At 38.7% G+C, this 18,472-nt stretch overlaps 1 protein-coding gene and 1 non-coding gene across 21 annotated transcripts in view; both read left to right on the plus strand.

Moving 5' to 3' along the window:
* SKAP1 (src kinase associated phosphoprotein 1) overlaps positions 1 to 18,472 on the plus strand; it is a 302,157-nt gene that overhangs the window by 35,623 nt on the left and 248,062 nt on the right. The gene's annotated exons all lie outside the window — the stretch shown is intronic.
* On the plus strand, positions 12,946 to 13,161 carry LOC116271184. Its single transcript, XR_004179612.1, has one exon. It is a non-coding gene; the product is annotated as a small nucleolar RNA U3 (small nucleolar RNA).

Below are 18,472 nucleotides of genomic sequence, written 5' to 3' on the forward strand. Positions count from 1 at the left end.
TGTGTTTTATGATTACTCTAAGGGTGGCATGTGGAATAAAGATGGAATTATTTTAAATTTGGAGAGGAATGACCTAAATATAATGGTGTATCTGGTGATTCTATTGGTATAAATCTTTGATAAGGAATGCAAAAACACTTTTACTGCAGCTGTAGGTACAAATATACAATGAGGAGAAATTTTTCCTGTATTTTTACCACAGCATTGAGAAAGGACTAAATTTCAATCTTAATTTGGTAATAAAAGGCAATTTATGTTAACTCATTACTGTCAGCTGAATATTATTATACTTCTTAATCCTCTTTTAAAATATATACACACATGCACACACATGCATGAACACACACAGAAGCTGAATTTGTCATGGGGTAGAGTCAGTTTCTTGTTCTCAAATTCTTGTTCTCAAAGAACTTTCTGTGTGGTTTGTGGGGTAGACATTCAGGAAATAATCAGCAGGAGCTTTAGGAAATATCTGCATTGTTGATGGGAGCTTTCTGTTCATTGACTTGTTGCAAGAAAGATGACACTTTATTTAGAATTTCATAATTTTCAGATCACTGAGGAAATGAGGAGCCAGAAATTAGATACTGTACAAGAAAATGGAAAAATGAGGCTTTCCTTTGGCAAGCTGTTTGAAATTGCCTTACATCCACCCATTCAATCATCACTCTGTTAATGTAACCCTTGTTTTCCTGAATCCTCTTCTTCAGCCATATCACCTCTATTGTGCCATTTATGGCTGCCACATTTACTTATGTTGTGTGGCAGTTATATGTCCCCCAAAAAGCTTGGCATGAAAAGAAATTTAGAAGTCCTCAAACTTAAGAGTTAAACGTGTATGGCAGGCTAAATGCAGTGGCTTACCCCTATAATCCCAGCACTTTGGGAGGCTGAAGCCAGAAGATCCCTTGAGGCCAGGAGTTTGAGACCAGCCTGGGCAATATAACAAAACTCTATCTCTACAAAAAATAAAGTTAGCCAGGTGTGGTGGTGTATGCCTGTGGTCCCAGCCACTTGGGAGGCTGAGGTAGAAGGATCACTTGAGACCAGCAGGTTGAGGCTGCAGTGGGCCATGATCATGCCACTGCACTTCAGCCTGGGCAACTGAGTGAGACCTTGTCTAAAAAAAAAAAAAAAAAAAAAAAAAAGTAAAAATTAAGCATATGGCAAATACATGAACCATACGGTAACACAAAAATAATTAAAATTAATGAAGGTCATTTAAAAGATTTTATTTTTAGTCTTTTTTTGTTTGTTTTTCCTTTTTTTTTTTTTTGAGACAGAGTCTCACTCTGTGGCCAAGGCTGGAGTGCAGTGGCACAATCACAGTTTGCTACAGCCTCGACCTCCTGGGCTCAAGCGATCCCCCGACCTCAGCCTCCTGAGTAGCTGCACACCACCATGCCTGGCTAATTTTTTACTTTTTGTTGCCCAGGCTGATCTGGAACTCTTGGACTTAAGCAGTTCTCCTGTCTTGACCTCCCAAAATGCTGAGATTACAGGCCTGAGTCTCTGTGCCTGGCCTATTTTTAGTCAGATTAAAACAATAATATTTTAGGAGTTTGATAAATTTGGGGAGGTGGTAACCTATCTAAAACTATAAATTTAGCACTTCAAGGCTTATTTGGAAGGTAGATAAATCTCTAGCAAGATAATCTGGAAAAGCCACTACTAGATAAATTTACACATACACATATATGTATTTTACAACTTCCCACTCTCTTTGTTTCCTTGCTTCCTTTAATTCTTTCCTCAACATGTATTGCTCTAGAAACAAAAGGGTGGAGAGAAATAAAAATAGCACTGCCTTTGATTCTTGGTAAACTTTAGGGGCTTAGCTCTTACTTTTATGGCTGGCTTGGAATTCACTGGTATTTGCCATGGTTGTGGACTTGCTGTAAATGGATGCATCTGACTCCATCACAGCTGTTATAATGTGTTTTTTGCTATTTTCTGTTGTCTAGAGTGAATGACCACAGGAAAAGACAGTTGTGTCAAGAATCATGAGTGTTCTCCAAGTGCTCATCTGTTTTTCAGTACAAATCACTTTAGCTATTCTGTTTTTAGACTTAGAAACAAAAAATAGCTATCTTTTTTTAGACTTAGAAACAAAAAATAAAATCCTATCTATATTTACATACTTTTGTGTTTTTTTGCTTGAAAGTGTCACCAATGAAAGCTAATATTTTCCATGTAACACAAAATAAAAACGGATAGCAATTTCTGTGATTCCAAGGAAATGATGCCCTGTTGTGGTATTGATGTCCTAAGCTGTGATTTTCATTGCTGTTCTTAAAAACTAAACAGCTTTCACATTCCAAGTCCAAGTTTTCATTGAGCCCTTTGGAGAATGGCTAGGATAAAAGCCAGGCAAAGGCACTTCCTGCTTTATTACAGTGGTCACTGCAGGATTAGCACCAGATGTGAGACACCTGGAATGAAGCAGTCGTGATCTACGCTCAGACACTTGATGGCATTCTAATGCATTGGGAGAAACAGTAGAGCATTTTTTAAATGCTTGATTCAGTGGAGGCCATCTGACAGCAAGAATACATTGAGAGTGGGGGAAGTGATAAAGAAAATATAATTTTTGTTTTGTTTTTTTTTTTTTGAGACCAAGTCTCTGTTGGCCAGGCTAGAGTGCAGTGGTGTGATCTTGGCTCATTGCAACCTCTGCCTCCCAGGTTCAGGCGATTCTCATGCCTCAGCCTCCCGAGTAGCTGGGATTACAGGCATGAGCCGCCACGCCTGGCTAAATTTTTTTGTATTTTTAGTAGAGACGGGGTTTCACCATGTTGGCCAGGCTGGTCTCTCCTGACCTCAGGTGATCCACTCACCGTGGCCTCCCAAAGTGCTGGGATTACAGGAGTGAGCCACCATGCCCAGCCGAAAATAGAATATTTTTATTATTGAGATATGGCTTAATTTCTCTCTTGATGGCCCTTTTTGGATAACTAGTCATTTATGCTCCCTGTTGGAAGTGAAGGACAGAGTCAATGGAAGCAAACTTGGAGTATTGTTTCCTTCTGTGAAACTTAGTAATGCTAAAGGAGTTCCAAAAAGAGACCAGGAGATTTATATCATATTGAGATGGAAGGAAATAAAGAAATACGTTTTGTGTGACAGGGTTCTGGCACCAAACTCAGGACATTTAAAGTACAGGCTGAAAGAATATCTTGAACACGTCTCATTGTGGGTGGCTAACCTATAGCTCTGTGTGAAACGTGATATACTAGTAAAATCTCATAAAAATAATTCTGACGTTCTTTGGGAATTTCATGTTTTCTTTTCACTTTAACATGGATTTAGCTTTAAAGCAAGATTTAGCTTAAGAATGTATAATTCTGATATTTTTGTATTCTAGCAAGAAAGACAAGGAGTTAGCCTGATAAAACTCTTGGGAGCAAGAGTTTTGAAGTAGTATACTATAAATATAATCACCATTGATTATATAGAGAGTTTTACTTTTCTTAAATGTTAATTATTGAGCTTAAAAACCCCTAAAACAAAACACATTCAAATGAAGTATACTTATCAAAAGAACTAATGTATAATGTGCTATTAGTACATTTATGTTATTCACAAGTTTCAAGATTTGCTCATAACATCTTTTTCTATTCTTTAATTTTGCTACTTGTACTGGAGCTTCAGTGCAAATGCAGGAAAAAAAAAAGTAGGAGGTACTTGCATGATCCATCTAAGTTTAAATAGCTCTGAAAAGGCTCAAAAGTCATAGCAATAATTTGACCACATCTGGAAAGTTAATAACTCATTGCTTCCTTTTTCAGTCCTATCCCTCCCTCCCATCCTTAAAGGAAGAAAAAAAAAAAAAAAAACCCACAACAACTTCAACACTATTTCTCAACTCATCAGTTATATCAGACAAATTTTTGCTTGGTTCTCTGTTATTCAGTGGATGAATGTTGAGATTTCACAATTGAGTTAAAGAGTTTTTTGAATCTACTTCTCTAGGAATGAGAGGTTATATTTATTGCTCTTTTAATCTGGAATGCCCTACAGGTGAGAATGATAGAATATTACTTGCTATTGATATCTTGGCTTAACTTTTAAGACCTGGAAAGAAAGATCGTCTTATGTGTTTTTTATGGCAAGTCTCTGTCCTTTCAAAATAGCTTCGAAATGTGTAACTCTCCTTATAATTTTATCATAATGATTATTTTGTTTGTTTTTTCGTATGTGAGGCTATCTGGAAGTAGAACAAATTTTCTTAAATAACATTTTTTTAATGTAATAATGACCATAGGCCTTGGTGGTTCAGAATAAACCATACCTTAGATATTTTCATTATATATCTTTAAGATTTTATATTGAGTTCAGAAAAATGTTTTTGTTGTTGTTGTTGTTTTTTGTTAGTTTGTTTTTTGTTTTTTTGAGACAGAGTCTCACTCTGTCACCCAGACTGGAGTGCAGTGGCATGATCTTGGCTCACTGCAACCTCCACAGGTTCAAGCAATTCTTATGCCTCAGCCACCCAAGTAGCTGGGACTAAAGGCGCACACCACCATACTGGGCTAATTTTTGTATTTTTAGTAAAGACGGGATTTTGCCATGTTGGCCAGGCTGATCTTGAACTCCTGGCCTCAAGCGATCTGCCCACCTTGTCCTCCCAAAGTGCTGGGATTACAGGCATGAGCCATAGCACCTAGGAAAATGTATTTTTAATAGAGTTTTTAGATCACTTGCAAAAGTAGATCATGTGTAATTCTTCCCAGTACTGAGCTCCTCATACAGAATAACATGTTCTATCAAGAGTGAAAAGGAGTTATGGATTGTGAGCTAGAACACAGGCAAGTAACTGAACTTGCACCCTTCCAGTCTGACTAACCCAATAGAATAATAAGCTGAGCCATATTCTTTAACTGTAGAGTTAGGTCACTGAAATTTGCTTTACTCCTGATAGAATTTTAGCCATCGTTATCACCTGGGCACATTCCTATTAGCTACTCAATATGGATTTGTCTTGGTTTCAGAAAATCCTGTGTCATTTTTTTTTAATACATGAAGCCTCGCTGTCTGTAGATGGACTTAATTCATACATTGTGTGAAAAGATCATCTGTATGAAATTACTGCCTTCATTTTTATCACCGTTTGCTTTGGCTTTGATTTTAAGTCTCGTTTGATCTGGAGCTAGCCTTTTGTCCCAGAGCTATGCTATTTTCTCTGTTTAAGGAAAGCCAATGAAAAATACCTCTCTGTATTTATCTGTTTGTGGATTCCAGGAACCTGTGGCTTGGGACCTTATTGATGGTGTTTTTCTCTAATTTGCATGTTTTCTCTTGTTTCTGATATAGACCCATGCAGTATCCACTTTCTGCGTTACAGGGAAACTGGAACAGAGGGGAGGGAAATCCAAGAGCACTGGGCCAACTGTCAGGAGCCAAGCTCTTTGTTCTGATGTTACTTCTATAACACTGAGTCACTTGAAGATTCCCCTAATGATAATCTTATGTTTTATTTCTATGTTGCTTACCCAAAATGTTGTTTGGAATTATTTTTTTAAATATATGCTACAAAAATGCACACATTACCAATCAAACTATAAAACTTCTGTTTGATTTCTTTTACGGTACCCCCATGACTTTTTAAAAAATTTGGAATATGATGCAGGAAATTTCATTTCTTGGGATTTTATTTCATGATTCTGTTGAAAATGAGTTGAGCATAAAGTGAGTTTTTATAATCACACCATGTGAATCATTTCTTCTTTGGATTCTGGATCTTCTCTCCTACTGTGTAGCCTCATCTAGTCTCCCTGAAGTGCAGTGTTAGCAGGGTTGATAATGAAATACAGTCCTGCTTATCACACTCAGCAAAGGGCTCAGAGAAGATGGGAAAAAAATCAATCCCACAGGAACTTCTTGAGTGCTAGACATCCATATTTAGCCCCCAAGCATTTAAAATGGAAATGAGATATCTTAGGGTTTTAGTTTTTGATTTACACAAGATGTCATTGCCTCCTTGGCAATAGGAATATTTTAGAGACCAACTGCTGACCTGTTTGGGAAGATCTCAGCCTATCGCCCCAGGTGTGACGTAGTTTCTTCATATTTCTTTCAAAACTCTCAGCAGTGCTTTGCAGTAGCTTTGATTCTTCGGGCTTCAAAGGGTGTCCCTTCCAGGGCCAATCTTAGGAAAGAAAAAAAAATTAGTGTAGGGGAACAAACAGCTCATAAAATAAGTGCTATCCCTGTGGCAGCTCTTACTTAGACAATTAATAGAGAGTTTACAAACCAGTAGCACTACAGCATGGCAAAGCCAAGAAAATTCCAATTTGATGCTGGTGCTTTGTTGTTACAAAATCGCCATTTGTAGTGAACCATTCTTAAATTGTCCAGCTTCTAGTAGTTTTTATCACAGTGTGGTTTATATAAGATATATTATAGTTAAATGCTCAAACTCAAAGCTGCCTCTTGAGTTTGTGAGCCTTGTTGAGGCTCTCATTATAATTTACAGAAACGTTTATGCCCACATAATCTCCAATTAGCTATTTCTCCAAGTTATATTAGTGAGTGACTCTCATTTGTAGATTCTACCATAACCACAAGGCCCATACAGTTTGGTAATTTAGACCTTCTATCATGTTTACCAAGTGCCTTTGTTCTTTTGTTGATGAGAAAACTGATATATGAGAAATTACTCAAAGTAACAGAATTTGTTTAAATATTAGGATTTAGAATTTAGAATTTTATTTAGCCAAGCCATTAAAAAAATGAAGTGACATCTTTCAAAGATTATTGATTTAAAAAAACTATAAACAAATATTGAAGTCTAGTTAATTATATGCATGTTGAATTGTTTGGGGATGGAGTGTACTAATTTGAGCAGTTTGTTTTGGAATGTATAAAAAATAATATGGATGGATGAATATATGACAAAGCAAATAAAATGTTAATCACAGAATATATCCACTAGATTGTGGGTGTATATGAATGTTGTTTCAACTTTTGTGCAGAGTTGAAAATTTTCATAATATAATGGTTTTTTATTGTTGTTTGTTTGGTGTGTTTGTTTGTTTGGTGTGTTTGTTTGTTTGTTTCCTGAGTTGGGGTCTCACTCTGTCGCCCAGGCTGGAGTGCAGTGGCATGATCTCGGCTCACTGCAACCTCCGCCTCCCGGGTTCAAGCGATTCTCCTGCCTCAGCTTCCCGAGTAGCTGGGATTACAGGCGCGTGCCACCACACCCGGCTATTTTTTGTATCTTTAGTAGAGACAGGGTTTCACCATGTTGGCCAGGCTGGTCTCAAACTCCTGACCTCATGATTTGCCCACCTCAGCATCCCAGAGTGCTGGGATTACAGGTGTGAGCCACCATGCCTGGCCCCATAATATAATGTTATAAAAAATATTTGACTGGTTTGACTTTGCATTTCAGAAACCATGGATTTTATTCACTCTGGCTTCAGAAAATCATAGGCTTCTTCCATATGGGATATGGTTTTTAAGGATAATTTTCTAGGAATAGTCTTATTATTTCTGGGTAATACTGAACTAGGGGATAATCCTCCAGTTTGTTATTTCTGACATAAGTAACAGGAAGTAGCTAACTTTTATACTTCTTTAAAACTCCTAAACCAGCAATTATTAAGAGCTAAAATTCAATTCAAACATTCTACCTGGGATATCCTGAAATTTTGATTTTTTTTTAAAAAAAGGAAAGGTAATTTCTGACTTTTTTCATAAATTTGATAAAAGGAAAGCTAATATGAGATTGGTAGTCCAGTAGGAAATGGAACTCAATTTTATAATTTAAAAATCATTTTATGATATTAAAAATGACAGAGGTTAGAAACAAAGCTCTTATTCTTTTATTGAACTAGAATTGAAAGTGGCAGAAAATCATTTTGGCCCTAGTGCAGTAAATGTTATCACTAAAACATGTTCAGGGGATATTAGGATAGTCTCTCAAGCACCAGAGACAAAAGTTCACAAAGCAAGAACTGATTTTTCTGTCCTTATCTTGAAATTATTAAATGTACAGGAGACATGAAGGTGTCTTAGTTCTAAGAGGACTGGAGATGAAGTACGTGTTGAAAGCGATAATATTTCCATTCTGGAGAGGTGAGATGGAGAGAAGAGATGGTGGCATGGGTGTCTCAGCAGTGACAGGCACGGTGGAGGGAAGAGAGTGCACAGGGATAGGAGGGTTCATGAACCAACGCAGAGCTGAGAAATTCAAGAACAGAGAAAATTATACTCGTGCAGTATTGTGAGCTGATGATGAAAATGGTGAGGAAGCAAGTGATACTATTCTTTAAAAGAATTGTGTGAAGATTTTATTTAACAGGGAGATGAAACTGGAGCTGTCAGCAGCTACTGTATTTTGCAAATCTTGTAGGAGAGAAATTTTAAGTCCATTTGGGAAAAACCCATCATTTTTGAGTGTGCAGTGTGATTATGCTTCAGAATTTTGTGTAAATGGAGCAGGTTGGTAGGCATATGTTTGCTGATCCTAAAATGATTAAAATTCAGAATAAGTAAGACTCTTGTGAAATTGAGTTTTCAGGTTCCAGCCAGTGTTCTATGCTGCCATATGGCATAACTAGAATTAATTGCTGTTCTCAGTCTCTTATTCTTCTATTGAATATTTAGGTGTCCTGTTTGAAATATTAGTGGTTCCACAGAAGTATTTAATCACATGAGATAGATGTTTGGCATGTTCATGAAAGCAGTGTATATAGCTAATAGTTGCTTAGAAGAAAAAGCCCCTCATGAGGTTTTCTAGCTTCTCTTCTCTGTTTCTGCCTCCACCCCCTAACTTGTTTTAATTAGAAAAATGGATACTGGATAGGATGGTTAGCAAGGAAAGGAGGAAAGATTATCAGGACTTTATAGGGGAGACAAGAAAAGATCAGACATGAAATTGCTTTTGCTGGTCTTTAGGTCCTTGGTACTCTAAGTATCAACATGGAACAGCAACTACAGCATCACCTGGAAACTTGTGAGCAATGCAAACTCTCAGGCTCCATTGAATGAGACCTACTTAATCATAATCTGCATTTTAATACTACCCTAAGTTTATTTGTACAGTATGAACATTAACATTTGAGAAGCACTGTTTTCACACATCAGATTCATTTTAAATTCAGTTTCTCAGAACTTAGAATACATATTTCTGGAGATCATAAGCTTCTTGAAAGTATGAATGGTCTTACAGTCACAAAAAAAAAAAAAAAAAAAAAAGATCTAGCATGGTGCTGGCATGTTGCATGAGTTCAATGATGTGAGTAAAATGAATGGTGAAAAACTGTTATAAATGTGTTTTTAGGTCCTAGACTAGACCTGAGAACAGCAAGAGACCCTCTTTATTAGGAAACTTACTATTTAGTAGCCAACCCTACATATTCTTTCTTGGAAATAAGGATGCTTTCTTTTTACTGAGTGTTAGTAGATACAGAGCCAAGGCATCCATCTCTTCAAGTGTCTCCTCTAATAACATATCTCTAATGTTCTAACTGGAACTGTGACAAAAGGTTACAGGGCTACTGACCATGTATTGGAGTTCTGTCACAGCGTGGATGCCAGGCATTCCAGCTGTCTTTGAGACCTATCGCCAGCCCTCTACCTTTGGTCAGCAGCATCCCTATTCAGCTTTGTACTTCCTCGTCTCTACCATTTCTCCTCTTTCTTGAAGACCTCTTTTCTAACTCTTTCCTCTGTGTTCCCTAGAATCTATGTCCTGTTATAACCAAACCCCACAATATCCTCCACCTCTTTTCTCTATCCTAAAGGATGATTCTCCAACAGGAACCTGTTTGCTTGCGGCCTTCTTAAATAGAGTTTGCTCATTTTCCCAAAGTGCTGTTGGCATTCTTCAAGCTCCCTGCTGCTACTTCTGGACTTACTATTCAGTCTTGCTTCAGACCTCTCCCCTTTTAAGGTTTGTCTTTGTGGCTTTACAGTACCCTGTCCTTTTGTCATCTTTTGAGTTCAGAGTACTTCCACACAATATTTGAGGACTGAAGCATTGGCTCATAGTTGTTATCTTCACTCCATTCTTGACATAGAGACTTCCTCTTTCTTAAATTTAGCTTTTCCTTCTTCAGTATGTCTCTCCAATCATTATATAAATATGCTCAAATTTCTCCTAATATTAATAAAAACGTTGTGTCGTACACAGTGATTCCCTCTTTAGCTACTGTCTTTGCATCTATTTTATTTTTGTTTTGCAGGCAAACTTCTTGAAATAGAAGCCTAGACTAGCTATTTCTGGCTTCCTGGTCTCTAGTCACTTCCCAGTCACTCTTCAGTCCCCTTTAATCTAGCTTCTGCTCCTATTGAGCTACTCTCTCCAATGTACCAATGTCTCCAATTGCCACAGCCAGGTGGTACTGTTAAGTCGTTGTCTTATTTGGTCTTTCTGTAGCATTTGACACTGTTGATCACGTCCTTTTTCTCATAAATGTAAAAAACTCTCCATTGATTCTCATGAATTCTCCTGGTTTTCTTCTTCCTTGTGTTTATGCTCTTTTTTAGGCCCTTGAGCTCATTTTTCTACCTTGCCCTCTTTGCTCTTGTTCCTCAGGGTTTTCTCTTTCCTCACCACATTCTCCTTAGGAGGCAGTTACATGCATGTCCATAGTTCCACAGCTTCCCTGGTGCATGGGAGACTCCCAATTCTATAGCTCAGCTGCAGTTCTCCCTCCAAGGCACCAGACAGCATATTGCATACCTCCTTCTGGGTGTCTCAAAGATACCTCAAACTTCACAAAGCTGGGCATACCCTGCTGGATGCCTACTCAGCAGCCACCATCCCTTCTTCCTTGACAACAGAATCGTGATCTATAAGCCATTCTCTTTTGCCAGTGCTTGATCTAGAGTTTACATAAAATGTCATTATGGCCAAATAAATGTAAGAAGACTTCTGATAGATTCTCACAGGATAGTCTTATAGTTGGGAGATAGTAATACACTGAAATGCAGTAGAACATTACTCTGCTCTAAGGTGTTAGAGCAGAAATATGGGAAGAGCCTGGCTCCTTCATGTCATTCTTGGGCCCTGCACAACTCTGGAATCTCCTGTCTTCAGACTTTTTGTTTTGTGGGAAAAATTAACTTCCACTTGCTTAGGCCCTTGTCAGTCAGATTTTCTGTTACTTGTGGCCAGAAGAATCCTAACTGCTTGAATGTCCAGAACTGAACTCATTATCTTATATTCTTCTCACCCCTGAAGTCTACCTCTGCTTTCTCTAGGCCAAGGCTCCCAAGGCAAAATCCTGGGAGTCATTCCTGATTGGTCCCCCTTCACTCCCCAAACCATCAACAAGGCCTGTTGATTCTTCATTCTAAATGTCCTCCCCTTTCTCTTCCCTTTGTCACTAGCTAAACTTTAGTCTTCATAAAGTTGTACTCAAGCACTGCAGAATTCTCCTTTCTGGTTCTCTGCCTCAAGTCTCTCCCTGTTCCAGTTTATTCTGCTCCTCCATTCCATGTTGAAAGAGCAAACTTTTAAAAAAGGGTAATTTGTTGTCTGGGTGTGGTGGCTCACGCCTGTAATCGCAGCACTTTGAGAGGCTGAGGCAGGTAGAGCACTTGAGGTCAGGAGTTTGAGACCAGCCTGGCCAACATAGTGAAACCCTGTCTCCACTAAAAAAAATACAAAAAAATTAGCTGGGCATGATGGTGGGCGCCTATAATCCTAGCTATTTGGGAGACTGAGGCAGGAGAATCATTTGAACCCAGGAGGCAGAGGTTGCAGTGAGCTGAGATTGCTCCACTGCACTCCAGCCTGGGCAACAGAGCTAGACTCCATCTCAAAAATAAATAAATAAATAAATAAATAAATAAATATTTTTAAAAAGGGCAGAGATTTAAGAGTTGAAGGATATTCAATTTTCAGGTGGTAAAACAGTTGGCACCGACAGGGAAAGATGTGGGAAGAGGAAATTAGGCTTTAATTGTGCAGCCTGGCCTTGGGTCACTTCTGTGCAAATAAATAACTGTCTTCCAAAGTGTTTTACTCTGTGTTTAAATACATACACATGAAAATGAAATTATTTTTGAGCCTTGTGAAATGCAGCAGTACTTTGAGTTTTATTTTATGATTATTTTTCTAAATTTGTTTTTTAATTAAGGAAGTTGACTCTCAAGGCCTTCATTAGATGAGGTATCACTGACTGGGAACAACTTCCGTTTTTCAGATGTTATCCCTTTGAGCTGTGCTGAACTGACACAGGATGAATCCTTCATTAGAAGAGGATTATCTCCACTCTGTGTGACTATTTAGTAAAACATTTGTATTTGTCGGACTACTTTTCCAAAGTGAGGGTGCTTAAGTAAACCATTCACTTCCTCCTTCTCAAAACATCAGTCACCATGATTGATTTTTATGTTGGTAATAAAGAGAAATGGAATCAACTAAAAGCAGGGTGAGGATTATAGACCGGAAGCAGATAATTTACTTAACAAATATGTATTGGCTATTTGTTTATGTCAGGCACGATGCCAGGTGATCAAGATAGTGTCAGATAAGACATATTCTTGTTTTTCAAGCAGTTCTTGGGCCAGTGAGCGACTAGACTCATCTTAGTTCCTCCATGGACCAGCATGGAGCCCACTACCCCCAGATAATCTGCTCTAGAAGGTCTGAAGGTTTGTTTTCAATTTGTTACATGCCTGCAGTTTCACCACTTAGAGATTCGTTTGGGTTAAACATCCCGTTTTAAAATACAAATTCACCTGGAGGGTGAAAATACTTTTGATTGTTCAGTCATGTGCACTAGACCTGTTCAATGGTTTCCTTCCAACTTTTGGTTAAGATGGCTTCACTGAGGACATTCAGTGAAGTGGTTTTTTGAACCGCTATTACGGGCAATGCACTGTGCTAGGAATACTGAAGGTTGTAGAAGTAACAGAGGATGCGTTTTCTCAGAAAGAATAAGGGCTTTAGAGACTCCTTATCTCTGCAGCTTAAGCATAACAGTCATAAAGACTGTACTTTCAGGGATCATTTCTATAGTTTGTTGCTAGAGAAGTTTCCCTAGACATGTGGAGCACCAGAAACCATGAGGAGGAGATGTAGTGTTCTCTCCAGAGCATGAAGCTGACTCTTGGTGCTGCTTTGCTGCACCTGCCATTTGCCATTGACAATCATTCTTCTCTTCCTCTGGGAGAGTAAGGAGGAGAGGACACAGTCTGAGTGGTTCCCATTTATGTGGGTTTTTTTTATTATTATACTTTAAGTTCTAGGGTACATGTGCACAATGTGCAGGTTTGTTACATATGTATACATGTACCATGTTGGTGTGCTGCAGCCATTAACTCGTCATTTACATTAGGTATATCTCCTAATGCTATCCCCTCCCTCCTCCCCACATGTGATTTTTTTTTTTTTTTTAGAATAATAGTTACGGCTAGCATTCATCACACACATACCATGTGCCAGACTCAGTTTCAAGGGCTTTCCTTACAACAGGTGTGTGAGGTTGATACTGTTATAATCCCTATATAGCAAATGAGAAAACTGAGGTTCAGAAAGGTAATCAACTTGCTCAAGGTTACATAGCTATTAGGTTCTAGAATTGGAATTTGAACCCACTCTTATTGAGGCTCAACCTTGTCATAAAAAGTGAATAATGCCACTTCATTCATTCACTCATAGTTTCTACAAATGTTTATTGAGCATATGCTATGTGCAAAGCATTTTTGTGGTGAACACAACATAGGTCCCAGTCCTTCTATAACTTATTTTTGAGTAGAATAAACCAAATCATTGTACAATACACTTACCTTATAGGGTTGTTGTTATGTACATAAAAGTGCCTAACACAAACATGTCACATAGTGGATAGCCAACAAATATTCCCAAGAAATTTATAACCGCACTGGAAAGATAAAAAACAATGCACAAATAACTATAATTCAAGATACATTGTGGCAAGGCTTTAGAAGAGGCCATATTTTATTTTATTTTCCAGTTTTATTGAGGTATAATTGGCATACAAAACACTGCACATACATGGTACTGTAAAAGCCCAGAGAAGGAAGTCCCTTCTCTGGTGGGCTTGAGAAGCCTTCATGGATGAGTTGGCATCAAGACTTGGCCATGGGGTGATTGGGATAGGTTTTTGGTAAGACACATTGCATGCAGAATTACCATGTGCTAAGACACAGAGGTGATAAAGTTTAGGCATTTTTGGGAACCAAAGGGTGATTTTGTTGATTAGGTAAAAGAGAGTAATAATGGGAGGTATGGCAGAAAAGACAAAACGGAACCAACTCTCAGAAATAAGAATTTTGACTGGGTTTGAGGAGGACAGTTAGGTAGTTTGGAAGAATAAAGCATGAGTCAGGGATAGGTAAGCTGAGGAGGGATGCTTTAGTAGTGGATAACATTTGGGTCTTTGGCACAAGGGCTGAGGCCACTGGAAGGCAGAAAATGGTTGCAAAGAAAGAGAGGATAAGAATGTCAAAGGTTGCCTATGTTCCCTGTACCCAGAGAAGGAAGACAAATCTCCTTGCCATACTTTATTTATTTTTCAGTATCATTGGGTGTAATTTGTATACAAAGCACTGTAAATAAGGAATGCATATAATTTGGTGCCCTAACCACTTTTCAGAATGTTATGTCAATGGGAAAATATATTCTATGGATATATGCTTCAACTTTTGAAATATGATTGGTCTGAAAATTAAAGACTGTATTCACAATTTTTCAGATCTGTTAACAAGATTTAATAGATTTTCAAAGCTGGCCCAGACAACTTTCAACTTTGTTTCATTAGGAAAATGTGTTCCAAGGTCCAAACAACTGGAAATGAACTTTTAGAATACAGTCAATATTTGAATTGAGAGCTGCTTGTCTAGAATTTCCTTAACAGGCAACCACTGGTAAATATCTGTTTCCTTTACCGTATTTTCCAAAATTGCCCCATCATATGATTACCTGGGGATTTTGTTAAAATATATAGACTTCTAGGCCCCTACCCTGGAGATGCTAATTCACTAGGTCTGGGGTGGACCCTGAGAATTTGTTCTTCAATAAGAGGTCCAAGGGATTCTTAAGATCAGGAAAGCGTGTACAAATCTTTATCAGAAGACCCTGTTTTTTGTTTTTTGTTTGTGAGGTAGGTGCCTATTTTGGTTCTCGACTGAATTTTAACAATGAGGGGAAAATCTTACCAGCAGGGCTTAAGACCTGTCAGTGGCTGACAACGTTTCAGCCTGATTTAGCTCCCAGAGTGAGGAGATAGGGATATGTTCATATGCTGCTCTGTGCTTCCTTGTGAACTGGCAACATCTCAAGATGTTTCTGATGCTGGAGAATCTCTCAAAGTGGGACAGAACTGAAAGCCCTGGTCCCAAGAGGAGCCAGGTAAAGCCTTGGATTGACTGGTTGATTGTAATCAAACCTCTGGGGACCCCTGACCTGTATTGATATACCAACGGAGCTGGTCACATAGTCATTAGCCTTTAGATCAAAGTCCATTCCATTTTTTTATGACTTGGATAATTGGGTACTTTATGTAAGGGTTTAATTATGACTGCTGTACATACTGTACAAAGTAATAAATGGGTAAGAATGATACTTTAGGCCGGGCACGGTGGCTCATGCCTATAATCCCAGCACTTTGGGAGGCCAAGGCAGGCAGATCATGAGGTCAGGTGTTTGAGACCAGCCTGGCCAACATGGTGAAACTCTGTCTCTACTAAAAATACAAAAGAATTAGCTGGGTATGGTGGTGTAATCCAAGTAGCTGTAATCCCAGCTACTCAGGAGGCTAAGGCAGGAGAATTGCTTGAACCCAGTAGGCAAAGGTTGCAGTGAGCCGAGATTATGCCACTGCACTCCAGCCTGGGCAACAGAGTAAGACTCTGTCTCAAAAAAAAAAAAAAAAAAAGAATGATACTTTAGTATAGAATCTTGTACAATTAGCGAAAAAAGTCAACTTGAGGGCAAAAGCAATAATGTGGATTAAGTAAGTTGATATGAATTTAGGAAAAGTGTGAAATAATTTTAAAATGATTTCTGGATTTCTGTATACATCTCAGTTCTTAACTAGAAAAAAGTGTACACATAAGGATAGGCATTTTATGAAAAATGTCAGTAGTTCATTGTAGTTCTTAGAGTGGTTACCAGTAGAAGCTGGCTTTCAAAATTCTGTTATTATTTATTGATTCAGATTTTGGTGTAGTGTAAATGAGTGAAATAATGTTATATCTTTGATTAGGATTCTGTTGTTATTTTTCAATTAATCTATGTCGGTAGCTTTAGCATTTGTATTAAATCATTTTCCTCATGAAAGCTTCTAATGAGGAAACAAATTGATTGTATTTATATATTGGATTCTTGCCACCACAATGTGTATTCGGTCGTGTCTTTTGAAGTATATTTTTGCTGGTCATTTTGTGGTTTGTCTTTGAAGCCAGGCTTTGGGGGAAAAAATTATTCATTTGGATGAAGGTTTCAATTTAACAAAGCTTTCTTATTTTTGTCTCTCTTCTCTTTCATCCCTTACTTTTATTTTCTTTCTTTTTTCCCCTCTTGCCTTTGTGTGAGTGATTTAGAGGAAAATGAAGGCACCCCAGCCCCATCTTTTCAGAATAAAATCCATACTTCATAGCATTGCCTGGAAGTGCCTTGCCCTCTGTCTGCCTCTCCAAGCTTGTCCCTACCCCTCCCTGAAATGCTCTCTTATACTGAATGAGTCTCATACCGAACTCAGACAGCCCTTGCTGCTTCTTACCTCCATTAACTGATTTAGCAAACATTTATTGAGCACAAGCTCTATGCCACTGCCCCTTGAGGGCTCAGTGACAGAGAGACAAGAAGATGCTAATACAGTATTATAGGTGTTACTGAGAGGCATGCACAGATGTGCTGTGGGAACCCTAACATAGGACACTGAACTGAGCCTTGAAGGATCATGGAGGGTCCACTAGGAGAAGAAGGAGGCATGAAAGAAAAGGTTTGCTGGCAGAGGGTGCAGCAACAAGTGGGCAGGAGTGTCAGCAGGAGCTGGGGAGGACCTGAGAGCTGAGGTGAGCCATGGAAGGATTTCAAGCAGGAGAATGATGGAACTAGGCTTGCCTTTTAGGTCATTAAGATAATGAAGATGCTAATGACTAACAGCTGAACATTTATTGGTGGTTTACCAGGTTCTTTACATGCATTACCTCTGTTAGTCCTCCCAAGAACCAAACGAGGAAGATGTGGTTATTATTTCTGTTTTAAAGGTGAGGAAACTGAGGCTGCAGAAAAAGTCTCAGCTAGAAGATGGAGGAGCTGGGACTTCAACCCAGACCTGTCTGCAAAGACTTTGCTCTTCATGCTTATTCCATTCCCTTTTCCATCAGCACTGAGGAGAGCAGGTCAGAGGGAGGAGGATGAGGGCAGGTGGACCGTTTGCCATGTGGTTACATGGATGTGGGTGAGGCCTTTTAAGAGCTCACATGAATTCAGTGTCTGCAGAGATGGAGAGGAGATTGATTAAAAGGATATTAAGGGAGTAGAATCTACAGGTCTTGGTGACTGATGGGATATATATAGTAATAGAAAAAGAGGTAAAGGGATGATTCCCAAGTTTCAGCTGGGTGGATAGTAATATCATCCATTGAAATAGGGAACACAGGGGTAGGAGAGGTTTGGGACCTGTGGGACAAAGGACAGTTACTCCTGAAAGAGAAGAGTAATGATATCTCCTGCTTTTGAATGTTTTAATGAACTAAGGTCTTTAATATATGCAGGCACTATAGTGAAGTCTTTGGCAATTGGTTTCTTCTCTGGTCAGCCTGAGCTCTATGACCTATCCCTCTAGTCCTCTAGTATTCTCTGACTCTCTTGTCTTTTCATTTCACAAGCCTAGAAAAATCCTAATCTCGCATCATCAGTTCAACTGTCCAACTTCTCTGCTTGTATATCTGGGAAGCTATTCAGTTCCGGAGAAAAATTGCACAATTGGATTGCGCCACAGTAAACCTTTTAATTAACTAATTAATTTTTTTTTTTTTTTTTTTTTTTTTTGAGACAGGGTCTTGCTCTGTCACCCTTGCTGGAGTGTAGTGGCACAATCATGGTTCACTGCAGCCTCAACCTCCTGGACTGAAGCAGTCCTCCCACCTCAGCCTCTCAGGTAGTGGGGACCACAGGTGCAAGCCACTACACATGGCTAATTTTTTTTTATTTTTTGTAGAGATGGGGTCTCACCATGTTGCCCAGACTGGTCTGAAATTCCTGGAATCAAGTGATCTGCCCACCTTGGCCTCCCAAAGTGCTGGAATTATAGGCATGAGCCTCCATCCTAGCTGCACTACAGTAAAGCTTAGTCTTCAACCTCAACTGAATCCTTAGTGATAACTGGTAGTTATTTCACATGCTCCAAATCAGCAACCTTTCTCCTTGATTTTTTTTCTTCCCCCAACCCTTGTCAGTCTTTACCTCATCATATTGCTTCTCACTCTTTCCATGACATCACAGTGTACTTCACAAGAGACAAGAGAGGCTCTCAGGATGGAA

This window comes from Papio anubis, chromosome 17 (genome assembly GCF_008728515.1).
Source record: "Papio anubis isolate 15944 chromosome 17, Panubis1.0, whole genome shotgun sequence".
In the NCBI taxonomy this organism is placed as follows: Eukaryota; Metazoa; Chordata; class Mammalia; order Primates; family Cercopithecidae; genus Papio; species Papio anubis.